Source organism: Podarcis liolepis (genome assembly GCF_965112155.1).
Source record: "Podarcis liolepis genome assembly, chromosome: 2".
Classification (NCBI taxonomy): domain Eukaryota; kingdom Metazoa; phylum Chordata; class Lepidosauria; order Squamata; family Lacertidae; genus Podarcis; species Podarcis liolepis.
This window is the reverse complement of record NC_139555.1, coordinates 52,644,213-52,671,237: the sequence shown is the minus strand read 5'-3', so window position 1 is coordinate 52,671,237 and position 27,025 is coordinate 52,644,213. Positions and strand designations below refer to the sequence as shown.

Genomic DNA, 27,025 nt, shown 5'->3' with positions numbered 1-27,025 from the left:
GACCATGTGGTGCACCAATAGGAGCATAGGATTGGTCCCACCAGTGCACACCTATAGGCCTGATCTCCCTCCCTCCCTCCCACCCACCCTGCCCCATCCGCACTCAGGTAAGAAACAGTGACACCAATGTCAGGAGGGCAGCACTGGACATGCACCAGTACTGGATCAGGAAGACTTGGGTTCAAACCTGGCTATTCAGCAATGAAGCTCATTGCGCTGGTCACTCTCTCAGCCAAACCTACCTCTAAGTGTAGCCACATAGGGGAATATGCTATTTGTCTCCTGGACCTCCTTGGAGTGTTGAAAATGGAATAAATACATAAAACAACTTGGAGCAGGCAAGAAAGTCTATTTATTTACATCTACCTGTCTGTTGCATTGCAGCTATGTTGTGTATAGTTAAAAAAACAATGTTTATTAGTTCTTACACACAAAATGTAATAAATAATAATACTGCTTAATTTTTGGTCAGAATGTTCTTATACATTTGGAGCATGACTTGGGAGTGATTTCCAAGCAAGATGAGTGAAAATGGTGCATGAATGCATTTCAATATATGTCATAGGATGCTGTTATTATTCTAGAGCAGGGGTCAGCAAACTTTTTCAGTAGGGGGGGCGGTCCACTGTCCCTCAGACCTTGTGGGGGGACAGGACTATATTTTGAAAAAGAAAAAAGAATGAATTCCTATGCAAATAACCCAGAGATGCATTTTGAATAAAAGCACACATTCTACTCATGTAAAAACACTCTGATTCCCGGACCATTCGCATACCGGATTTAGAAGGCAATTGGGCTTGATCCAGCCCCCGGGCCTCAGTTTGCCTACCCATGTTCTAGAGGGTCCTCCAAAGCAGAATGCTTGCTTAGATAACCGAAGGGCCTCTGAATGAGAGTTTTAAAGGCAAATTTCAAGAGCAGCCAGCAGTGCCCTCTAATTGCTGCTAGAAGTCTACAACTTCTATCATCCTTGACCACTGGCTATGGTGGCTGATGGGAATTATAGTCCAGCAACAAGTGGAAGGTGCCATGTGGGCCACCTCTGTTCAATTTAAACACAGTCTGCTATTCAGTTGTATGGAAGCAATAGTCACATGCCATATATACTCATGTATAAGCCGACCTTTTCAGCACATTTTTTATGCTGAAAAAGCTCCCCTTGGCTTATACTCAAGTGAGGGTCCCTTTCAGGCTGCTCCTTCCTCCTCCTCCGCCTTCGCCACTGTCAGTGACAGTGTCAGAGGAATGAGCAGTGTTATTCCAAGTGGCTCAAAGATGAAATTGCAATGCAGCACCTAAAATGCAAAGTAAACATGCATTATATTGTGCTCTAAGTTACCAGAGTCATCTGATTTCTTGCACAATCATCATCCACCCTACATACATTGTAGCAAAGCACTGAACTCCAAACTACTGCTGTATCCGAGGACTGGATCCTGCAGATTAATTATCCTCCCAAACATTGTTCAGGATTGAAAGGGAGCAGAAATCATGTATTGAACAGCTAGCTACTAATTACACTTTCATGTTAAGCCCCCAAATCAAATTGGTACTCTGAACTTGTCTTCTTTGTATAAACATCAGTAATTCCTGAGTTCAGTGCTAAATGCTCTAGGTAATAATTATCATCATATGTGGTTAAAATTAGTCAGACCTCATCACTGGCAAGTTCAAAGCAAGTTATTTTTCATAATTGTTTTCTGGCTGGGCTACTTCTGCTACTAAGGTTCAGAAGGAAGAATCAGGAAACAGAGTGAAGCTCCAGGACAGCTTTAACATTTGATATGAGGCTGTAATGGATCAACATCAAAAGGTTCTCTTTTTTCATTTGAAATGCTTTACCAAACATTTATCAGGCTGAGAACAGACTCTTTTGTGGAATAGTCAACAATTTTCTTGTTCCATCTATGGTTGGAAACATCACAAGAAGATCTTGACATTTAATAGGATGGCTTTTCTGCCTATGGTTTCAGCCAAAATCAAGATGGGAAGAATTAGGTGGATTTTTCCGAGCCTCAAAACGTTTCTTCATTCATATGATACAGTGACATGTTTCATACTTGTGTGCCAATAGCCCAGAATGAGATGCACAACTCATTCTATTATAATGTGTACAAGACCATAATGACAGTCTGTGAAGTTGCATAAGAGTAGCACAGGACAACCACTCTGGCCAAGAGAACCCTACTTATAGTCTGGATTCCTCCAACAAAGAGAAAGGTTGAGGAGAAGCCATAACTCAGTGGTAGACCACATGCTCTGGATTGCAGAAGATGGCATGTTCCATCCCTTGCCTCTCCAGTTAAAGCATTAGGTAGCAGGTGATATGAAAGACCACTGCAGGAGACCCCTCATTAAAATTTATTGTAACATGCACAGTGCGCACATTTTACACAGTGTCAAAAGACTGTGTAGTGTGAGAAGTTTTTATGCAGTTGGGCACATGGGATATAAGAAGGAGTTAGGTAGTTCCTTAAAAAGAACAAGAAATACATGAGGAAAGATCAAAATATATAGAAAATGAAGCTGAGTACTTGTTACTTTCAAATATTCATAACACATACTAATAGTACATTATGAGACTACTTGACTAGTCAAAGGCATTTATTGACTCATATTGAACTCCAATTAAACAGTTTGTGTAGGTATGCAGCCATTACACACCACTACAAAACAAACAAAAGATTACACAGCTGTGCCATAGTCCTCTCACAGTATGCTGAACATGTTGATATTTGTTTTGAGGTTGGAGGGGCTTTGTGGGCAAAGGGAGTCTCAGTACCCCACTATAGGTCAAGGAAGAAAGATAATTTAGTCCCCCAAATAATTGGGGGCATCCCCCTAGTCCTCCTTCATCCCCCCAAGATGCCTCTTTTTTCTTGTTCTTTCATTGTCCTGACTTCCCCCCTTTCTGTTGTTTCCCGCCTTTCCTTCCCTTTTCTTTTTCTGTTAAATCTTATTTTCTTTCCCCTCTTTTATCTGGCCATGCCACAACTAGGAAATGGACACCAATAGCTACTCCACAGTTGTTCTCTTTCATGTTCTCTTTCCCCAGTAGGTGGATCAGGTGTTCTTGATAAGCCAGTAAAGTTCTCCTTGAAGGACAACATAAGCAATATCTAAGATTGTATGATCCTGTTCACCCTACTTGTTTCCATACGATATAGGGTTTTGATTGACCAACCAGTACAGCATCTAGGTCCAAGCCAATGCCTGACTATTCATATCCTTGAGGATAGCTCTACTGATTCCGCAGAATGCCAAGTAGGTTGCAATCTATGGAGCGTAGTATTAAAAACATGAGAACATAAGAAGGACCCTGCTGAAAGGCACCAAAGGTTTATCTGGGTCACCATTCTTCTTCCCACAGTGGTTAACCAGATACCTTCAGGAAACCCACAAACAGGACATGAGCGCAATAGCCCTGTTCTCCAGCAACTTGTGTTCAGAAGTAGGATGCCTGGCAGTGCTTCTGACCCTATAGCCATCCTCACCAGCAGCCAATGATAGCTGTATCCTCCATAAAGGTATTATTATTATTATTATTATTATTATTATTATTATTATTATTATTATGCCAAAATGTATGTTGAAACCACTACAACTGCTGAAATAAAAGCAAGAGTTGGTGCTAAAGTTATTGACGTGAGGCATAATTTCAGAGCGGTTATGGGGCTACTGGTCTTGAAACTAGCAATTTGAAGTTGTACATTGTAATTATATAAGTGAGAAAAGTGTTAGCCTTGAATGCCAAAAGTAATAATTTGATATTCAGGGCTGCACTGATTGCTACAGACTGTATCCCAAGGAATATAGTAGCAATTCCTGTTTAATCAAATTCAGAAGGGATTTTTTTATATAATATATAAAAAATCAACCAATCATCTGTAATTAAGGTTTTTAATATGCAAGTCCTTTGATGTTGTGTCATCTTGGAAACATAAAACAAGCATTTGTCTCCTTTTTATAGAATCTGATGAATGAATATGAAGGGAGGGTAGATCTCCAGAGAGATACGTTTAAAAGCATCTGGTGTTTTGACTTTTTAAAAAAGCAACAGTACTGGCAAGAAATCTTAAAACGGGTGCTTGTAGAAGTGAATTAATATGTCAGCAGCTCACATGTTGATGGGAAAGCTTTGACACATTTGGAAGATCCCTTTATTTTTTCCCCAGTTCCAGCTTTCATGCTTGTAAGAATTTCCCCAGGACATTTTAATTAATTCTGATTAGCAACACCCCCTTAGGAGCTAGTATGTGTCATTAAATCAGTCTCACAAGGACATAGAACAACAACTATTGTTCTTCTGCTGAGAAGCCTCTCCTAGTAGGGGTTCGGTATCTGGGATTCTCCAACTCCATGTAGTGAGGAAGTCCCAGACATTTTTATTCCTGTACCGTTTGCCCCCACCCCCAAAATTATTTTTATCGCTTCAGACCCTTTATGATCCAACAGTGGCCCGGCAGTCTTGCCATTGGGGCCCTTTCTGAAGTTGGGGCCCTCAACAGAGGCCCCATCCTGCTGAGTCTTGATGATAGCACTGCATGCATTGTCTCCCTTGTCTTGGCAGAAGATTCTGTCTCGTTCTCTCTTTGTTCCCCTCCTTTCCCTTTCCACCAGCATCTTTGTTTTCTGTTCCACTGCATACAGTGTTTTCTGTTCTACATGTTCAGCAAAATCATGTCAAAGGCTCTTTCTGGGATTGACCGTTTCAATCTGAAGTTGAGAAAGGTCATTTTTTAAATGTTTCCCCACATTACAAAATACTTTCTCAACATAGAAAACTGGGGGGGGGGGGGAGAAAACACATCTCTAATGTCTGTCTGTCTATCAATCGATCGAGCTATCTATCATCTATTAAAAATAAGGAGCTGTGGCTGGGAAAAAAGAAATGATTAAAAGGAAGAAGAAACCCGCAACAGTGATTGTACAAAATACATTGAAACAATTAAGATCTGTTTTAAAAAAATAATCAGTACAAAAAAGTAAGATAGGATTGATTACAGCATTGAAAACAACAACCATACATTTGCAAGGAAACGATCTCTCAGAAGGTAATCAAAGGAGCCCAGTACCTTCAAAACATATTCCATTTTTTCCTCTTCCTCCCATCTTTTCATATATGTTTTACCGATTTTGCTATGAGTGTGCCATGATTCCACATTTTTTCCTAGTCATTCCCTTCCAGGTGGTATTATGGAAGTCTCCAGTATTTTACATGAAGAACCCTAGCATCTGTGACTATATAGGATTTTAACTCTCTGTTATTTCTTTAAAAGAATTATTTGTAAATATAACAAAAAAGAAAGGGAAAAACTTTTCCCAGGAGACATTGGGAATAAAAATATTCCATCAGTCCTAATTAAATATATATAGATTAATATAGGCAGACCATATATCCAAATAGGTCTCTATTTGAGATTGACTACTATAAACAGAAATGACAATGAGATCTTCAAACCAGATTAGTAGTTGGTGGGTGTTTGTCCTTCCAACCTTGTAATAGAAGTCTCTTACCCATCACAAGAGCTTGCAAAGACCACTTTTGCTGTCCATCCATTAGTCCCCACACCACAGGAATATAATTTAAGAGTGCATGAACATCAGCACATATCAAGGATTTGTCTAAACCAAGTTAATATGAACAATAATTTATTGCCTGAAAGATGACACCACAGAACATGCCAGCATCATGTGCCTCAAAAAGGTGCTTTTACGACACCAGTATTGATCTGAACCAGTCAATTGCTTCCTATAGAGACATTCTGTCATTTTGTTGGCTTTTACATTTTATATGACAGAAAGAAGAATAGTAGCTGTAGTGGTATGAATATAAGACCTCAAGATCTTCACTGATACTCTTCTAATTTCTCCCCCAAAACATTTTAGACAGTGGGCAATCCCACAATATATGAGAAGGGAAAATGTAGTATAACAATCATATTCAAAGAAAAGTTTTGTACATTGGGTTGTAGCCAATGCTAGTCCTACTCAGATTAGACCTATTGACCTTAATAAACATTATTAATTTAGGCTTATTCATTTCAGTGGGTCTACTTTGAGTAAAACGAAGTTGGATGCAATCCATTGTCGCACAAACTCTCCTAGCTGGCATGGGAATGTTGTCTACTATGCCTTGAGCCCATCAAACCCTTTTACAGTTTACTTGCTCCATTTTGGAGCCATATTCTAAAAGCAACGTGTAGGTTTTAGAAATAATATGTTTATTATTATTTAACAATATTTCCCTCAAAACTATTCTCCCAACTGAACATTAAATTTTACCCAAGGGAGTCAGGTGTGTCAAGTGAATTCTAATTTGAAAATATTTGGGTTAATCCCAACCCAAAGTTGGTCGGGTTTAACTCATTTCATTTATTTTTCAGTACTATTGTATCATGCACCCTTTTTTTCTTGTATCAGCTGGGATTATTTCAGTGTACTAATTTTATATATCAAGGGAATGGTTGCTGTTTTTGTTTGTTTGTTTAGTAACTCCCTTTATGGTTTGAAGTAACCAGCGACCTCTACTGCCTTTGCATGTCTACTCGAAGTTAATTCCCATTAAGTTCAATATGACTTGTTCCCATGTAAGTGTGCGCAGGGTTGGTGTGTTAATGATCTTTATCAGTAGCTGCATTTTTCAAAATGTGTCTGTTGACAACACAACTTTTCTTGACATCAGCCCAGATCTACTTATCTACCATTTCCTCGTAGAAATCCCCCGCTTGCAATATTTATGAAATCATGCTGGCATTCAAACATGTAGGGTGGGGGTGGAAATGACTGTACAATAAGGGACTTTTTATCGTTTGAAAAATACAACTCTATTCCCTGGAAGCAAGCCAGGCTTAATGTGCAATGTTCTTCTGTCATGTTATAATTAGAACTTACACTTACACTGAAGTTTAATTTCCAGAGTTTTATTGGAGTGGTGGAAAGAACAGTGGGTGGGTGGGAATCAAACAAATTCTGTAGTTTTAAATGTTCAAAGCATTTCATGGGAGGTGGTTGTAGAAGAGACAGAAAACCCATTAGTCGTTAATAAGACTCGAGAGCAGATTTATTAGGTATTACTTATGCATTCTCCCCTTGCTCATGACTCAAATGCACAGACATTCTGAGGGCTTCTTCTCTTCTCTTCTCTTCTCTTCTCTTCTCTTCTCTTCTCTTCTCTTCTCTTCTCTTCTCTTCTCTTCCACATTCACTATTACATTGTTTGGGGTAAACTTGGTCTGAGGACATATGACATGATGCAGCCACCCTGCTGAAGCTAGGCAGGTCTGGGCCTAGTTGGTGCTAGATGGAAGACAGCCTCAGAAATCCCCATGGATGTTGCCCTGGGCTCCATGATGGAAGAACAACAGGGTATAATAAATGGGCAAGTGCTTATTGGGTTTTTAGAAGGTGCCTTCCTCACCTGCGCACCCAATGCAGGCAAACTGGTGGCGCTACTCTAAACCTGCGTCAGACACAAGATTCCTCCACTGAGATTTTAGAATACAGTGGTACCTCGGGTTAAGTACTTAATTCGTTCCGGAGGCCTGTACTTAACCTAAAACCGTTCTTAAACTGAAGCACCACTTTAGCTAATGGGGCCTCCTGCTATTGCCGTGCTGCCGGAGCACGATTTCTGTTCTCATCCTGAAGCAAAGTTCTTAACCTGAAGCACTATTTCTGGGTTAGCGGAGTCTGCAACCTGAAGCGTATGTAACCCGAGGTACCACTGTATATGAATCAGTTTGATAACAAGTCAGATTATTAGAACATCTATTCTAGCCCAATATTGACTTTCTTTGCTATAGAAAGAGCCAAAAAGGCTGTTAAGGTCCCGTTTTAATAAAAAATGGTCATGATCGAGACCCTTCTTTCTGTCTCACTATCACATTTAGTAAGTACTTAAGTAAGGTCCTGCTCAGTGACTGACCTAGGTCTCTGGAACTCTTTTCTGAGAGAGGTCTGGCTTTCCATATTTCCAATGATCTTCTGCCAGAAAGCAAATTTATTTTTTCTTTAGACAGACCTTTTGTCTTCTTTTAGCTATTGTAACTATGTTGCTGTCGCTTAAACGGTTGTTGCATTTGTTGGTTTTATTTATTTGTTTTGCCTGCCTTGTTTTTAAGCTTTGGTTCTTATTTTGCAGTGGACCTTGGACAAAATTTGATGGATATGTGGGGTACAAATTTAACACATACACATAAATTTTACAAAATTATTCAAAGTCTGGATTCCAGTCTTGCCTCTTTAAGAACATCTATCCTTCTCATCCTTTTCTTTTCCCTTGTTTATTGGCAATAAGACATTTAATTTATTTGACTGATATGCAATGCAACCCTGTGTTTGTTTACTCATAAGGAAATCCCGTTGAATTCAATGGAGCTTATTTTCAAGAAAGTGTGCACAAAACTTCAACTGGTGACTCAGCTCAGCTGTCTGACCTCATGCTTCCTACCGACTGTTTCAGATTGTTGGTGCTGTTATAGTATTATTATTATTATTATTATTATTATTATTATTATTATTATTATTATTATTAGTTTTTGTGTGTGCACACTTATAGTTCTCTTTCAAAGAAGCCAAGGCAATGTACGTGTGGTTCATTCATTGCATTGCACCAGGATTTCTGCTCAGCAAACAAGGAAATATGGCTGATACAAAAATAACAATTAAAATTACTGCCTCTTCTATTTAGAGATGATGTTGAAGCCAAAAAGGCTGTTAAAGTGTGATGCTTCATTATAAAAGTAAAAATGCGTAATTATCTGATTTTTCTCTGATCTTGTCTTGATACTTTATTCTTTCTGGATATAAATATAATTAGAGAGATAAATTGCCTGTGGTTTTCTTCCCTTCTTCCCTCCCTCTTCAACAACTCAGGACTCCAGAAGCATTTTCAAAGTTTAAATGTGCTCTGTTTTGCTTGCCGTATCCTTTCTGCTGTAGCTTGAAAGCTCTTGATCTAAACAGCTAATGTTCCGAAGCTTCTTTCTGCACAAGTGACAACTAGTTGGTACAGATCCATGTTATGGGCCTCATTCACAGCATTTCTGTGTTCAGATGATGTTGTCAAGTGCAGGGCCAGATTTAGGTTTGTTGAGGCCCTAAGTTACTGAAGGTAATGAGGCCCTTTATACATCCAGCTGTCCTTTGTCAACAACAAATTGTCGCTGTTTTTCATGTTGAATTTTTGCTATATGGTAATTTATGGACCTAATAGGTATCTAAAGCCATTTGCACATAACAAAATATGTATTTTATCCAAGTAATTTGTTTTTTTATCTTATATTTTGGAAATGTACATTCAGGTTTATTTCCTTTAATTTTGGGGGGGACCCCAAGAGAGTGGGGCCCTATGCTATAGCTTGTTTAGCTTATACGTAAATTCGGCACTGGTCAAGTGTAAATGGGCAAGGTCTGTAATAAACTGGGGTAGCAATATTGGCAATGTATACCCTCCTGTTCAGATTCAGCAAGTGGATGTGATGGGCTACAAAGTCAACTCCAAAACTAGTATGAAGAGTTTCTCACAATCGCTTTCAACTTCCAGTGGAGTTACCATCACTTTCGATTTAACCAAGGAAGAAGCCAGACCTGAAATAAAGCACATCTGGATGGTGTACATGAAAACTTGGAGGTGTGGGCAAACTACCGTATTTTTCGCTCTATAAGACGCACCAGACCACAAGACGCACCTAGTTTTTGGAGGAGGAAAACAAGGAAAAAAATATTCTTAATCTCAGAAGTCAGAAAAGCAAGAGGGATCGCTGCGCAGTGAAAGCAGCAATCCCTCTTGCTGTTCTGGCTTCTGGGATAGCTGCGCAGCCTGCATTCACTCCATAAGACGGGCACACATTTCCCCTTAATTTTTAGGAGGGAAAAAGTGAGTCTTATAGAGCAAAAAATATGGTAACATCCATTTAAAGAGCACTCTTCTAGCAAGCAGTGTTTCGGAGAAAAAACAATTCTTAATTTTTGAAATCCACACACATATTTACATGGCATTTCAGAATGGAGAACAACTAAAAATGTGCAGATCAATTCATTATTTCAACGGTTATCTGTTAGAAAAAGTTACGGGTAGCTTCAAGATCCATACCAAAAATCATCTCTGACCTGTGAATCCCCAAGTCAACATCTTGAAACCAAATGTCTGCCTCTGCAGAGACAGCCAAATGACAAGAACTTCCTCCTCCAGCTTCATTTAGCTATTCCTCACCATAGTCTTTTATGCTTGGGAATGGTAGATGACCTTAAAACGTATGGCTTCATGTGCCAATTCTGACCCGATTCCAATGGCTAGGTGGGAAATAGAATAAAATTTCTCAGGAGCTAAAATGCAGTTAACAATGTAGATGTCAAAACCCATTTCCTATATAAGACAAATTCCAACAGGATCTCTTGGATATTACTTCAAAGCACTGAATCAACCATCATAGATAAGTGGAGGGTGATTGCGCCCCACAAGAAGTTCATTAAACATTTGACAAACACACCTCAAAGTCATCAAACAAGTGAGATCCCAGACAAAAGGAAGGTTGGTAATTAAAGTAAACCTATGCCCCTCAAGGATCTGTCATTGAACAGAGAACTCTTTTTTTAAAAAAGAGAACAACTCTGTTGTTCAAAGCAAATAAGAGTAATGTTGCCCCCCCCCCAAAAAGAATAGTGCTCCCTTTGGTGGGGAGAGTCCAACACCTTTCACTGTGAGATTGCAATCTGTTCCCCTGCCGCCTCTGGCTGCCAGCACATATTGCACAGTGCTTGTTAAGGGAGGGGTCATGTTGTGCATCAAATTGTGAATGCCCCCTTCAAAGCAGCTTGCTACAGTGCAATACACCCCTTCTCTTGACAACCTTCAAGAGATGGGGAGCTTTCCAATCTGCATGTTGCTGCAGAGTGCCTCCTCAAACTGGCTGCTGGCAAAAACGGTGGTGGGAGAAATGTGCCACGCATATTGGGGCTGATTGTCTCCTCCCAAGTGGCGCCAACCATTTGAAAGGTGAACATTATTAAATGTTGGCCATTCTTCACATGCAGCTCAAATAGGGATTGAAACGAAGTCTTCCTAAAGAAGACTAACCTTATGTTCTTCTAGCTAAGTGTTCTCCTGTAGAGAGCAATCACTCGTCTTAAGTTAAACGCAGCCAAGGAGTGAGATAGGAGGGCTCTTAATTGTGCAGCGCAAGGCTATTCTCTATTTATTTATTTATTTCTTTGATGTCAGTTTTCACATCCCACACACATGTAAATTCAAAGATTTACAATTAATTATTTCATGCTTAAAATATAGACAATTAATCATACCAGGATTAGTACATCCATAGTTACAGCTTCATTTATGTTTATATTGATTCCATTGCAAAAGGAATGGCATTCGTCTCTCCATGTCGAAAAATCTCTTGTTGGTTGTATCCTTGTCTCACCAAACTGTTTGTAACTTGTGGTTTCATTTGCTCTTGTTATGTCCCATCTTATTTTCTTCTAGATGTCTGGTATAGAACAGAATATGTGGCACCTGCAACAAAATGTTGCAGCTTCAAGGGTTGTTCAGGATTCCAATCACTCTCATCTCTACAGTCAGCATTCCATGGGCACTGAGTTTGGTTAGAACCCTTTGGGATGTTTTGGAGGTCTCCCCACCATTGAGGGTTTTTATTTTTTATTTCTGCAGCAAATCCAGAGCAATCAGCCACCTTCCCTCACCGCAGCCCTGCCCTACCCCATCCTGGTCTGAGCAAGCAGCACCACTACAGCTGGAGGAGTGGAGCCTCAGCAGTACCCCACCTCATGTGTCATGTCTGGGCAAAAATTAGGTTTTCCCCAAGCCTGCTGCTATTTCTTAAGGTTCCATTTTGACTACATTATCGTGCCATGATGGCTACATCATGGCACCATTTTGATTACATTAGCACTAACAGCCTGAGCAATAAGAATAGAGCAAATGATGATGGATAGGATAGGATACCTTTGAGAACTAGTTCACGCATGCATGTACACCCTTGATTGTTCTATACTTTACTCCTGGTGGTAGCAGAACGTGTGATTTGGCTCCACTGAAAATCTCTGCACCTGCCATGGCATTAAAGTTCTGCCTGCTGTGTTAAATCTCTGACGGACCCTTCATATATATACAGCTTATATACATGCATTGATGCTGCCATCATGTATGAAGATCCATTTTTACCACTAACCTCCTCTTGCCACCTACAACCCTTTCGTGCGCAAATAGCTACAATCACAAGAGTGGCATATACAGGGGAGGGACTGGACTGGGCACACAATGTTCTTCCGTGTACAATCACATTGTTCCATAGAGTAAAAAAACAAAACACAACAGTGCAAGTTTTGAATCTTGCACATTGCATTCTTCATGTTTCAGCCGTTGCTTCCTAGCTTGGGGTAGGGGTGGGGGGTGGGGAGAGAAACAGATGTGTCTCACTAAAAAGAAAGGGGTGGGGTGGAAAACCTTCCCAACTTTCTGTGCACATGGACCTTTCATTTTATGAAAACAGTCAAGCTGCAACCACAAGATTTCACAGATAAGAGAAAAAATGTGGATTGTACTTAATTCAATATTATAAAGAAATACTCTTATGGGGAGACGGCAAGCTGAGCCAAAGCCAGACCAAGACTGCTGACTGATCTGAAAAATGTGAATATTTTTCACACTGGGACACCACATCTCATAATGCTCCATGTGTGCTATAGTATATAATTATGAAATGTTTGCATTAAGTAACTTGGGTGCCTAAATACAGATGTTCCTTATTGACATTAATTGGACATGACATATCTTTGGCCTGCTTTATAGCAGTCATCAAAGCATGCATTTCCATTTTGCCATATATATTCTAAAGGAGCTCTGTTCCATATCGACCTTATTAACAGTGAAAAACATTAGTGCCGCAGCTATCTGTCATATATTTCAGTTAAAAATGCAATTGGTTCACTTTGAAGAGGGTATTTGTTGGGAATTGACCGCAAACATTAATATTTGTTTCTTTCCCCTCAGAAACTTTTCTTCTCTCTCTCTCTCTCTCTCTCTCTCTCTCTCTCTCTCTCTCTCTCTTACTAGGTATCTTGATGCTTATTATTGCTTAATTATTTTTACTGTTCACAATAAAAGAAACATGAAAGCATCATGTCTCCCTAACTGCAGAGACTTCAATGGCATTTTGTTAAACATTTCAATAGTAATAGCTACCTTTAGGGTGATCTGGGCCTGGTTCATAAGTTGATCCTCTGGTCAAAAAAGGAGGGGGAATATTTATCCCCAATTCCCCACACCATTCCCAAGGATTGCCCAACTCCCAGGACCAGGTTTTTGATGGTTACAATGGGCTGCTAGGGGAAAGGAGAGACAGAGACCCCCATGCTACACCCTTGAATTTGATTCCATTTGCAAAAGAAAAGTTAGGACCTAAGGCTATGAGTTGGGTCTAGTTGCATCTAGTTCCCACTGAAATCCATGGGGCTTAAGTGATGACTGACTTTTCCCATTGATGTCAATGGGATTCATGAGCAACTGACTTAGAGCACAGAATAAGTTGCATTGACTTCAGTGAGGTCTTTTCTAGGTCTATTTCCCCAGGCATAGGATTGCAGTCTTAGGGCAGGAGTCTCTCTAGTGGACTTGTGTGCATGGACTTCTGCTAGTGCAAAAAGGTTTTCCTCACCTCCTCTGGTTGTGAGATCTGAAATTGCCTTGGGGAGGGGGAGCATGAGAGAACCCCCAGAACAGTGTGCTGGGGGGAGGAGCTCCATCTGGCAAGTGGAAAAAACTTGCCATAGTGCTATGCTGAATGCCACCCAGTCTGTATCCAATCCAACTCTACATTTTCATTTTAGAATTACACTGGCATAATGCAAAATGCCATTTTTTGCAAAGTCACGCAGAGCTGTTATGATATGTTAGCTTCTATGGCAATCTAGTCAACCCAGCTACAAAGCTGGTCAATCAGTTCATTTAACATTAAACTGAGGCAGCAGCTTTGGATGAATCCAGTTCAAAAGCACGAGTAGTGGTGAAACTGAGATCTGGAAATAAAGTGCAGTGGCTCAGAAGGCAGGGATTTTTCAGTGGTAGCACCATGTTTATGCAACTCCCAGTACAGATCTGGATGTACTCCATATTATAATACTATTTATTTTCACAGGTCTCCAGGGTCTAGCAGGAGCTGCCCTATTTATCTAAGTGCATCACTGATTGCCATATGCTACTGTTATTTTATTGCAAAAAAAAAAAATGGCTTTAATTTCACTTTGTGGAATGCAACAACCCTATTTTCATCAGAGAAATATTGGAAGGTATGGAATATCACAGCACCCAAAATGGCTTCCATGCTCTCATGGGAAAAAATGAGATGCCTCGTTTTTGGGGGGACATCCCGGGGTATGTTATTGTAAAGATTATAGTTAAATAATGCATGGGAAGCCCTTTGTACACTTGAAAGCACTATATACATGTTAAGTATTATTATTAACTTTACAAGTCACAGAGCTGCTTTGTAGACGGTGCCTACCTTGATGTGCTTTATTTTATTAAACCAAATAACTTATATTTCATATACTTTTATAGTGCATGCAGCAAAGCAATGAAGCACCTATTCAATCAGCTAGGTAGGTGTTTAATACATGCATTCCTTGCCTTCTGCCTAACTAAGCTCCTCAAAGCGACTTAGCAAAGTGTGCCTGTTGCTCTTACATTAATTAACCTGGTCTGCTTTGCTGCTCTTCGGCAGCCTCAGGGGGGCTGGCTGTTCATCAGGCAGTCAGCGATGACTCTGCCCTCCTGACGCCCCTAGAAAACGGCAAAAGCCAGGCAGCTACCTGCTGTCCCTTCATCAGCAGCTTTGAAACGGCAGGCCCTGGGGATCAATGAGCAGCTTTCCAGCGCCTGCTGTGAATGAGGCAAACTTGAAGTAATTGAGAAGGGTTGCAATCCAGACACATTCTTTGAGCAGATCCAAAGGGCTGCACATACAAAATTCTACGTCTGCTCTTTTCTATTTTATTTTATTCAGATAAATGTAACCCTCTTTGCAGTACAGAGGGTTCCAAATGTCTAATAAAAATAACCCTTAAGTTGCATTTGACCTCCGCTATTCCATATTTCATACTGTTTTTAAAAAAACACAACTCCTAATATTTTTCAAAGGGCTTTGCTATCCACAGGGCGGTGGGGTGGGGGCTTGGGGGAGCGAGCTGCTGCTGTTCAAATGAAAAAAGGTCAAAACACCCGGCTGGGTATGTGTGTGAAACGGAGTCACCCGCTTCCCTGAAATGTGGCAACAATTTATATATCTAAAAAGTTTATTTTTACAATGTTCTTGGTGGAGGAGAATCATCTGGAGGACGTTTTTAAAACAAATCCTAATTTTGAAAGCGTAAGAATCTTTGGGGATGAAATATGGATGTACTCATTTGTTCCAAAACTGTTTCTCCCTCCCGCATGTTTAATAAATGGCAAGATATTGTGGCTTGGTGTTTTCAGACTCAGGCTTGTGTGATGTGCCCTTGAGGGCATTGGTTCAAATCCTTCTGCTGTGATAAGGGGGAGCTGATGGTTGGGAGTAAGGGGAGGGGCTATAGCTCAGAGGAGGAACAAATGTGTTGCATGCAGAAGGTCCTGGGTTTAATTTTAATTTTCAGTTTAAAAGAGTCTCAGGTAGTAAGACTAGCAGCTATGACTTCCTGATGCCTTGACAGTCAGAGCACCTATATACTGAGACCAACAGACCAGTGGACTGACTCAAAGTAGGCCAATTTCTGCTGGACATAGAATAAGAGCCTGTTCAGTGTAGTGGTTAGAGTGTTGGACTAGGACCTGGGAGACCAGGGTTCTAATCTCCACTCAGCTATGACACTCAGTGGGTGACCTTCAGCCAGAACTTTCCCCTCAGCCTAGCAGACCTCACTGAATTATTGTGAGGATAAAATGAGGAGGCAGAAAACCATGCATGGTACGTTGAGCTCCTTGGAGGAAAGGTAGGATAGAGATGTAATAATAATAATAACAACAACAACAACATTTGGCATTAAGGTGGAAATGAACAGGTTACCTGCAAAGGAGGAAGAAAAATCTCCACAATCTGCCTTATTTTCTCCTCAGAAAGATATCCAGGAATTGCTTGCAGCTCCTTCTTCCTAAACTTGCCTGGATAAGAAACTGGCTCCAAGTATTCAGTCTCGGGCTTTGTAGATGTTTTTTCATCAATTCATCTTCACAGTGAACATTTCCACAGCCGCCTCCAATGCTCTGAGGTACCAAAGGAAGGTTATTCAGCAAGGTTATTTGATAATCTCCCAGGCGATATTTGCAACAATTCCCCTGGATGCATTCTTTCCCCTCCTCAATAGGTCTCCTGGGAGAAAAGAGTGTGTCCAGATAAGCTTGATGGTAATGGAGTTGAACAATGTCCCTGAGGTAATAATAATAATAATAATAAAGCTGTGGCTTTGGAGTCCAAAATCTGCTTCCTTAAATAAATAAGCTGCCTTTGCCCATCTGAGAATGAATTTTGCCAGGGAAATTTCTACAGTTTAAGCATATCTACCTTCTCTTCTGAACACAGTATTTGGTTTAGCTCTGCTTTAACATCCTGTTTCGCCTCGAAACAAACACTACTGTGTTGGCTCAGCCCTTCTCTCCCCGTCCAACAGTGAAGGCGGCAGGATGGGAACGGCTTTTGTTTTGGAAAGTCATGCTTTCACAGTACGTTGGGAAAGCAGCCCGAGAGCAAGCGATCCATTGGATCCTACAAAAACGACGGCCGTGTAATTCAATTCCATAATGCCGCGAGTTGTCTCTGTATCCCCTTAACAGACTTGGCAGAATGAGGACAATACCACAAGGGCCTCCAGGTCACTATCTGTGTGAATCATAAAGGATTATGCCAAAACCTTGTCTAAAGAATAAGTCTTGGAAAAAATTACTCAAGAGTTCCAGATGTTAAAATATCTGGGTGTGTTTGCTTTGTGTGTCAGTTCTCTGAGGTTTTTTAAGGTGAAATGCATTTAAATAATGGGAAGATAGGAAGCTGGCCTCATTTAATGAATTCTCCTGTTTGTTGATACTTTATTTGAGTGAATACAGCCTTAGCATATTTCTGAAGTATGATGTTGTAACTTGTAATGAAGAGCAGCAGCGTCTTCAAATATACTCTTTGGCTTTCAGAGAAAGTGAGAAGTGCAGTGACATAATACCACAGACTGAAATACAAACTAAGCCCACATGTGCAAATGCACAGTGGCTACGAATACATCTCCCAAGGGCGAAGCAGGACTTTTCCTCCTGGCACTTGTAAGAAACAAATCCGAGAGGTGAGGGAAGGGGAAGAAGGAGAGATGAGATCAGATCGTCCTTGTTCCTGCTTGCTTAGAGATGGGTGGATCTGTCAGTTTCAGTTTCTCATTGTTTCTATCTTCATTTTAGTTGTCCACATTTCCACAGAAGTTTGCTGATTTTTGAAGAAGTCCTTGTGAAAATTCACCAGCATTGTAAGTGTGAATTTGTTCTAATATGTATGCATTTTCACTAATGTATGCATTTGTTTGGTTTTTTGTTTTTTTGCACACACTACATGGCTAGAGAACTACAAAATTCAGATAAGTGTGGATTTTGAAAGATAGCTTTGTTTTGGTCCGTGAGATGTTTTGGAAAGTGCAAAATATGAAAATTTACCTTTACATGGGAAATAAATACACCCCCGCCCTATTTCTACTCTTGTTGAGGTATATAAACTGACACCACTGGTATTCCCAGATGGGTTAATTGTTTTGAGAGGGAAGCGAGCAGAGGTAGGTGCTTTGTTAAGATCATACGTGCTTAGAAAACAATTATTTGCAGTTTTTTGGGGGGGACAACTCAGATCACTTCCAAGTCAAAAGGCGACAAGCTCACCCACCCAGAATTCAACTAAATGAGAGCACAAAATAATCTTAAATTTAACAATGGTAATCCAAGTGGGCCATTCCAAGAAATGAGAATGGACTGATGTGATGTGCACGACCATGCTATGATCAATCTTTCCTTCTTTTTTAATTGCTTTTAGTCAAAATAAATTTTTTTGATTTGTTAACAAAAAGTTGCAAACAAAGCAAAAAGAAAGGAAATAAAAAATGTAAGCCATAAAGCATTACAGGACAAAAGTACAAAGATGTGGCATTCCACTTTCCTTCTCTTGTTTGGTTTTAGAAAAAAGTAAAAAGTGCTTTAATACAGAAATGCACATAATATTGTATATTGTCAAGCACATCTATATAGAGAGAGAACACTGAAATCTGCAGAACATTGTGGAACACATTTAAGTGTGAATAACCAGTATGAATGGTGTCCCACCAAGTTGACTTGCAATGTAAACAAAGGGATAAGTCAGAAATCAACTGATGGTACTTTTTAGGATTTTGAAATAATCACATTGATAGACTATGAATGCTTCTTAATAATGAAAACTCCAGGTGAAAAGTAATGTGTGTTACAAAAACTGACAAAATCTGGCATTTTCTGAATGAGATTTAGCTCCAGTTCAAACCCAGATTATTGATTCAAAAATTGTAAAATACCATATGTTGGCACTCATTTGCCTTGGGAGACAATGGAAGAATTTGCCACTGGGGGTGAAGTCAAACCATTGGTGAGTTACAGTGTCTGCTGCAGCTGTAGAGACCAATATGGGAGAGACGTGTTTTATTACAGGTGGGGCAGGTGAAGGCATCTGGTTTTGCTGCTACAGGTGCACCATCAGGACATTTTTCAAGCTGGAACTCACTGGAACTCAGTTCTGGCACCTCTCAGGCAGGCGCTATTTCTATTGTAAGAGAACAAGGGAGGTGGTCTTGGTCACTGCTGTGGATACATGACCTGCTGTCTGTCTCCAGGCACTGTGTTCATCTGCAAGGTTTCCCACATGGCAAGGCTAATGTTGCCAGCCTTCATGTTACGTTTGCAGACATCTTCTTGATAAGTAGGAAATGTATATTCCGTGCTGCAATGGGCAAATCCATAGACTTCCAGCTTTTCTGTTTATGACCTCGTTGCATTCTTTTTGCATCCCTGCTCCAGAGGGACATGGTGATATCACAGCACTACACGAATACAGTGCCTTCCCTGTACTCACACATTTATCAGAAGGCCCAGTGGCGCCTCTGAACCGGTACTGCATTATTTACCCACCCACAAGATCTAAGTGCATGTTCAGACCCGGGGAGCAAATCCTCTCCATCTGGAACCCCAGAATTTGGTACATATTCTGTTTGGGGAGATGTCTGGAGGCATCCCCAGTCACACAGACCCCTTCAATTAATATGCTATGCCTTCTGCTACAAGGAAGTATCATGCCCTGTTCACCTTGCTTGATTTTGTCCAAAAAGGAAATTTACTTAAGTATAGTCTAGATTGGGGGTGCCAAAGAACAGGAAAAACAATGTACATGAATTATGAGCAAGATAAACTAGACCTACTGCTTTGAGAATGAATCAATATTGTAATTAAAACATCAAAGGCAGTTCAAATAAATCTGAGCTCTGTTTAGAAAGCAGATGCCAGGAACATCTTTTCCATTTTCGTGGTGTTCTCAGTTTGCTTTGTACACACCCATCACAGAGTGTCAATGCCCTGAAATTACCCAGTGTAAAGAGGGTATAGTGCATTTTGCTGCTGCTACCACTGCCATCGCCACCCAAAGCCGGCTTTGTTTCAAGTGTCTCATAAAACACAGAAGAAAAGAAACATGATAAATTAGGCATCCATCCCAAGTGGATGTTTTTCTATCCAAATTCAACCCCTAAAGGAATGTTACGCATAGATAAACAAAGGAAGAGAAAGGGTGGGGATATGTTAGAATGTAACAGAATGCAAATTGCAAGCTATAAATGAAATCAAGTCACAACAACTTTGCCATTAACCATTTCCATATTTGGTGTGCTCTACAGTATCCAGATTTACCTTGTGGGTGAATCTACGGCTGTTGCAGCAGAATTTATCCAAGGTCTACCATTCACTTATTGTATCAAAAGTTGATTGCAAACTCAAGATGAGGTTGATGTGAATAGCCAACACAAGGGTGGGATGAATGACCAGCAAAAAATAAATAAATTGCTGGATCATTAGGAAGCTCAAGAATGTCTTTTCTGATAAAAAGGGAAGTATGCTTTGTCATAAATAGCTGCAAAGTGCTCTGTGTCCAAATCACAACTCAGAAAGAAAACAGGAGCAAATTGCTTTATAGCCCTTCCCAAGGCAACCCACCAAGTGGCAGATGCCAGGAGGTGAGGACTGGTGGAAAGTTGTTGGACAGAGCTCTGTGTGCTCTGAGACCTGCCTTAGCATCAACTCGTGTACTTTCCTTGGGTGCAATGTAGGATGCTGAAGTAAGAGTTACCTCACAGTCCTGTTGGGTCTTGTCTTGTGCACAGAATGCAAGCAGGCTCCATATTTCCAGGCAGCAAAATTATCATTGGCCAACCCTGCAGGTGTCTATATGTTACTTTCCCACAAAAGTTGACAGATAGCTGCCGGAGAATTTGGCCCTAATTCACACAATCCACAACACAATTGAGCTCAAGCCATGTGGTTTTTTTTAATCACTGTATTCCCTCAAAGTCAACAGAACAAAGAAATAGAATTATCAGCAGCCATAATTGCAACAACAACAACGTTATACTCCATATATTATTATGTGGTAGTGTTAACAACAACAAAAAGTGCTGCTTAGAATATTTGAAAAGAAAAACAAACCTTTGCTGAGGCTGAACATATCTGATTAGGTGTTTTGTTTTTTTCATATTTCGGAGCCAACCACTGCTCTTATATTGCTAGATGGACCCGGCAAATGAGTCCACGTTTCCTGGAGATGAATCAATGTAACTGCACACATTTGTAAATGAGGTCATGGCAGTCACCCAGAGACAGCAACATGCTTGGAATCTGAAATGAAGGATTCTAATGCTCAGGAAGTAGAAGAGGCAGCCCCCAAAGGTGTCTGCAGACAAGCTCTCTTCACGATGCTAGCTTGTGCCTGACTTGATCAAATTATTTTTCGGGGTGGGGGGAGTTGTGAATGATTTGCTGTAAACTAGCAGGTTCCTAGAGGTCATGAACACAACGAGGAGTGAGGGTGGAGGATACACTGCTGCCATCAACCACAAGCAGCTGTTGCAGCAATGCCGGCTATGCCAAAGACTTGTAATGAAGCTTTCGGGGAATGTCTGCAATGTCTTAGCTTGGCCCATATAAATGATGGCTGCCCATTAATGTTGCATAGAAGTGCCAGTAATTAGAACATCCCTGGTAGGCCACCAACATCATTAATGCCTGTTATGATTGTTTTATAAGTCTGAGGAGACAAATGCATTCCTGCATGACTTTAATGCTGCTGGAAGGGCTGAGCTCATAGCTTGGACTACAACAGCTATGAAGAAGATTGTCTATCTGAGGAAGATGTTTCTCTAGAGCCACATCTCCCTTCTTGCCCTTTCACGGTTGCATTATCCCTCCGAACCCAGCATCTTTTGAAATCAGCTCACTAATATCTTATCTTTAATAGCCTTCTAAAAACAGACCAAAGGGGGCTTTGCAAAGTCAAGACGGCAGTCATCACTTCACGTTTAACTGGCCAGCTCACTTGGCCCTCCTTAAAGGACGCAGAGTGCACAGCTCACAAGTCTGTGCGCCTTCTCAGAAACCTATCGCGCAACATGTAAAAATAAGAAGGTGTCTGCAAAATGAGAAGTGCTTCTTTGCTCAGACGTTACTGAATGTCTCCCTGGCATCTATTTTCAGCTTGGGGAAGCAAGTTAACAACATCCAATATTTCTGCTTAGGTCACAAAGGCAGGGTCAGCCTGGTCATTGGGAAGAACAAGGCAGCCATCTCCAGACGCAGATTCGGATGCCATGAAAGTGCAGCCAAGAGGAAGTTCCTTAATGTAGCATTAAAAGGTTCAATAAGCTGGAGTTAATTCTCACTGATTTTAAAGGGCAAGTGCTATTAGAAGTCCTTGACTTTGACAAGATTGTGCTTGGGTGTTTTGGCAAAGGGGGAAATTAATTAGGAATGTGTGAGCCTGTCAATTTCAGATTCCTTCATTTTCCCATTGTTAGGTTCAGATCATCACATTTCTATTCCACATCAGCATGTTTTATTTACTTATTTTAAAGTCCTCATGAAAATTCATCAGCATTTTAGTGAACATTTCTCTAAATCAGTGGTTCCCAACCCTCCCCCCCCCCGATCCCTTGAAAACTGCTGGCGGTCTTGGCAGACCACTTAATGAAATATATATTTTTGCCCATTGTGAGAACTGTAAGCTGATATATGGTTTTTAATTGCATTTTAATTGTTTCCTTTATTTATTCTATTGTATTGCACTACAATTTGCATTCCATAACATTCAAGTTATAATGCAATAAAATACAATAAAACAAAAGAAGCAATAAAAATACAATTTAAAATTTGGAAAAAATCAGGTTCTGTGACAGCATAGAAAAGGAGTTTTTAAAAGAAAAATGAATATGTCATGTGCCAAACCCATGACATTTTTGTCATTTTGCTTTTATATGGCATAATAAATACAAAATTTACTGTTGCAAACCCCCCAAACATTGTTATAACACATTGGATGATTTACAAAAATTGCCTGCTAATAAAACAGATTCAAGGGTGGCTATTTTCTTCTTCCAAGAATGAAGAAGAGAGCATAACTCTTTCTTATGTCCTTGCCTCTCCTTGGACAATAGTGTAAAAATAAAAAAAATGCCCTAAACTCCAAAAACAGGATAGTGTGTCTTTTTGTACTCTGTGAAGTATCATGGACATTGATGGTGCTATGTAAATAATGAGGACACTTTGTGTAAGTAGCAATTTGCCTCCTGCCAAAGACAAACAAGCCAGGCATAGAATCAACGGGATGCTTGGACCAACCAGTAGTTTAAGGACATTATGTGAGCTTTCAGGCTCCATAGACTGCTTCTTCAGACAAAAAACCCAATGTTCATAGTACAAAAGGTGGAGTGAAAGCACTTACATGCTCAGTTTGGTTTAGACAAAGAGCAGGAATAACTGCTTAATTAGGTTTCTCCATGGCCCAAAGTGTTGACGTCTTTCTGGTTCTCACACTGTAGAGCTGGAAGGATGCCCATGCAACACAATGGAGGAAAGGCATTAATCTACTTGTAAAGCTGACTAGATTTTGGGCCAGCACAGCAAGCTTTGCAGCGGTAGATGATAGGAAGAAGAAATGGCCAAATACACACCACCACAACAGCCCCCCTCCCAGTCCTATTCTCTGTGGAATTTTCCATCATTTTATTTGAGTGAATCGCTTCTTCTTACTGAAAGTTTCCTTGCTTTATTTTAAGTATGAGCTACTTCTTTCTCTGTTTTCAGAGGGAAGATAATATCGTCTCATTGATTCTTTGTCTCTGCTTCTGTTGACCCTGCCAGAGAGATGCCAACAATTGGGATGGTTGGATGGTTAGTTATTTGCTATTACGTAGCTCAGCCACCAGATGTCTCTATTCTTTATTGTATGTAAAACTAGAGGACTAAGCTCTCCTGAGATAGTTGGCAAGGTTTGTAAGGGAAAGGGGAGCTCTGCCAATTTCTTCTTCTTCATCATCATCATCATCATCATGCTTGTAATACAAAGGGTTGAGCAAATGCTTACATTCTATATCGATGTAGGCAAAGAGCAGGAAGAAAAAGGTAAAGGGACGCCTGACCATTAGGTCCAGTCATGGCCAACTCTGGGGTTGCGGCGCTCATCTCGCTTTATTGGCTGAGGGAGCCAGCATACAGCTTCCGGGTCATGTGGCCAGCTTGACTAAGCCACTTCTGACGAACCAGAGCAGCGCACGGAAATGCTGTTTACCTTCCTGCTGGAGCGGTACCCATTTATCTACTTGCACTTTGACGTTTTCGAATTGCTAGGTTGGCAGGAGCTGGGACTGAGCAATGGGAGCTCACCCCGTCATGGTGATTTGAACCGCCGACCTTCTGATCAGCAAGCCCTAGGCTCTGTGGTTTAACCCACAGTGCCACCCACATCCCTAAGAGCAGGAATGTGTGGTATTTAATCAAATTCAGTGCCATGGGAGTGTGTGTGTGTTTGGAGATGTTCCAAAATACATTAAGAAAACTTTTTATAGCATGGAAAGCTAATCTGGTGCCCTCCAGATGATTTTGGACTACAGCACTCCTCAGTGCCAGCTAGCATGGTCAAAGGCCAGGGGTGATGGGTGTTGCAGTCCAGCAACATAAGACAAGAAGAGCCTGCTGGATCAGGCCTTCAGCCCATCTGGTCCAGCATCTTGCTCTCACAGGAACCAACCAGATGCCTGTGGAAAACCCACAAGCAGGAACAGAGGCATACCAAGGCTCCCTTGCGCCCTTGGCAAGGAGATAGATCAGTGGCCCTGTCTCATCCTTTGCATCCCTGGCAAGGTATGTTGTTGTTGCTTAGTCATTTAGTCATGTCCGACTCTTCGTGACCCCATGGACCAAAGCACGCCAGGCACTCCTGTCTTCCACTGCCTCCCACAGTTTGGTCAAACTCATGCTGGGAGCTTCGAGAACACTGTCCAACCATCTGGTCCTCTGTCGTCCCCTTCTCCTTGTGCCTTCAATCTTTCCCAACATCAGGGTCTTTTCCAGGGAGTCTTCTCTTCTCATGAGGTGGCCGAAGTATTGGAGCCTCAGCTTCACAATCTGTCCTTCCAGTGAGCACTCAGGGCTGGTTTCCTTAAGAATGGATCAGTTTGATCTTCTTGCAGTCCATGGGACTCTCAAGAGTCTCCTCCAGCACCATAATTCAAAAGCATCAATTCTTCGGCGATCAGCTTTCTTTATGGTCCAGCTCTCACTTCCATACATCACTACTGGGAAAACCATAGCTTTAACTATACAGACCTTTGTTGGCAAGGTGATGTCTCTGCTTTTTAAGATGCTGTCTAGGTTTGTCATTGCTTTTCTCCCAAGAAGCAGGTGTCTTTTAATTTTGTGACTGCTGTCACCATCTGCAGTGATCATGGAGCCCAAGAAAGTAAAATCTCTCACTGCCTCCATTAAGCACCACCAAAGCTGGAAGAGTCCATGGGCCAGAATCTCAAAAAGTTTGCTTTTCGGCACCTTTCTCACTTCACCAATGACTTCCTGCTCCAATGACTTCCTCTGTGGCCATGGGGTCGGGACTGCTCTGCTCCATCTCTCCTCATTCTCCTCCTTCATCTGCCCGCCTGCCTCCCTCCACTCACTGCTTTCTTCTGCCAAGGAACCCAGAGGAGCCTGCACACCCTGCCTGCCCTCACAGAACAATGGAGAAGCAGCCCAGGGTGTGTCCGAAGGAGCAGAAGGGCTCTTAGCCTGGGGGTGCCATATGTCTGGATATTATCAGGATTTCAATTCAATTGGCCCTTAAAAAAAAAGCTGAACAATTTTGGTGGTTTCCTTAATAATAAAAAAAAGCTGAACAATATTGGGGTCTTCTTAAAGAAAGCTTGACAACTTTCAGGGTGTCCTGGTATTTACTTTTTGAAGTATGGCAACCATATCTTAGCCTAGGTATGCCCTTGAGCAGGACCTAAGCAGAAGACCACTCTCCCCATCTGCTGTTTCCAGCAAGTGGTACTCAAAAACATTTCTGCTGATGATCATGGAAGCAGAGTGTAGCCATTATGGCCAGTTGCCATGAAATGGAAGTACTATATTGGCTGTCCTCTGTTGTATAGAATCAATGAACAAGGATAGTCCTAAAGGCCAACTATCTATTGGACCCCATTGATTAATTTACAAAATCTACCATTAAGCTCTTTAGATATCTCATCCTACTATTCTCACATAAGAAGGATTCATTTAAAATAGGAGCCACAGCTTGAGATAATAGGCATTTGTCCACCTCCTCAAGTCCTTATAATTTAAGAACTGTGTTTTATACTATTGTGTTGATCTCCCAGAGTTGATCACATTTTCTTGTTTTCATGCAAAGCAGCATAAATCATACTTGACAATTAGATACTACAAAACTAACAGCACAACTCTAACTATGCCTACTCAGAAGTAAGTCCTATTGAATTTGATGGGGTTTACTCACAGGTAAATAGGAGATTAAGACTGCAGTCCTACAGTACTGCTAATACAATAGAATTACTGAAAATAAAGTATCAGATTTTTCAAAGAAATGTAGAACATGCATCCAATTTAGGCATGAACTCACATTAAGAGTTAAAGTAAGTGGAAACAGAATATTTCTTTTGTTTCAGTATTACCACCATAAAGCAGCAGCGGTCTAGTATGGGCTAGATGTATTTGAAGAAATGGCATTTTGTTATTTGGACGCCCCTTTAATGTACTTTGTAAACAACTGTATTTCCAGACTGATTATGGTTGAAATGCTGCAAGTTCATTTGACCTCCAGAGTTAAGTACATCCTTGGGCTACCACTTAACACAACACTTTGGGAATGTAAAGTCTTAGGGTGCCTTTGGCCTTTCTACCAGTTTCTTAATCTGCTTACAAGATCTCCTTGCACTTTGACCCTTTGGAAAAACGTTTGCTCCATGTAAATGGTGAGACTCTTAAACTATTGTGTGGGAGCAATTATCAAGGCCTTAGAGATCTTGCAGGCAGGCTGTCTATATACCAGAGTTAAAGGGATGGTGTGGTGGAGATGAGAGGAGAGAGAGAAACGTTTTTACTCAGATAACATTTTTTTTTTTACATACAGTATAAGCATTGTGCATGCTCAACTTCACAAGCTACAGCATGGACCCTTGCCCCCAGGAGATTACAAACCACATTTTGACAGTGGGAGAGGCAAGAGAGGAAAGACTAGGGCAGGTGAGGCAAAGGAAGCAAAGAAGAAAGCAAAAAGGATTTGGTGAAAACGAGTTGCTGCAGACAGCATGGAAAGGTTCACTGATAGAGGGGCCACTTATACATTGCCCCCCACCCCCAAAAGGGACTACATCACCAAAAAAAGAGCACTAAAGGTGGTGTAGATTTGCATAACCTTGTTGTTTAGTCATTTAG

The 27,025-nt window shown here is 40.9% G+C and overlaps 2 long non-coding RNA genes across 5 annotated transcripts in view; one reads left to right on the top strand and one right to left on the bottom strand.

Annotated features, from left to right (window-relative positions):
* Positions 1-334: 334 nt before the first annotated feature.
* On the bottom strand, positions 335-16,961 carry LOC310697509. 2 transcript variants are annotated; one of them, XR_014521028.1, is made up of 2 exons: positions 16,062-16,961; positions 335-1,295 (listed from the first exon to the last, which is right to left on the bottom strand). It is a non-coding gene; the product is annotated as an uncharacterized lncRNA (long non-coding RNA). The 2 variants fall into 2 exon arrangements; XR_014521029.1 differs by lacking the exon at positions 335-1,295 and adding an exon at positions 9,946-11,515.
* Positions 16,962-17,011: 50 nt separating this feature from the next.
* The window catches only part of LOC310697520, a 48,012-nt gene continuing 37,998 nt past the window's right edge, over positions 17,012-27,025 (top strand). For all 3 annotated transcript variants that reach the window (XR_014521032.1, XR_014521033.1, XR_014521034.1), the window contains exons 1-2: positions 17,012-17,322; positions 17,435-17,499. This is a non-coding gene — a long non-coding RNA (uncharacterized lncRNA). The remainder of the gene's footprint in view (positions 17,323-17,434; positions 17,500-27,025) is intronic.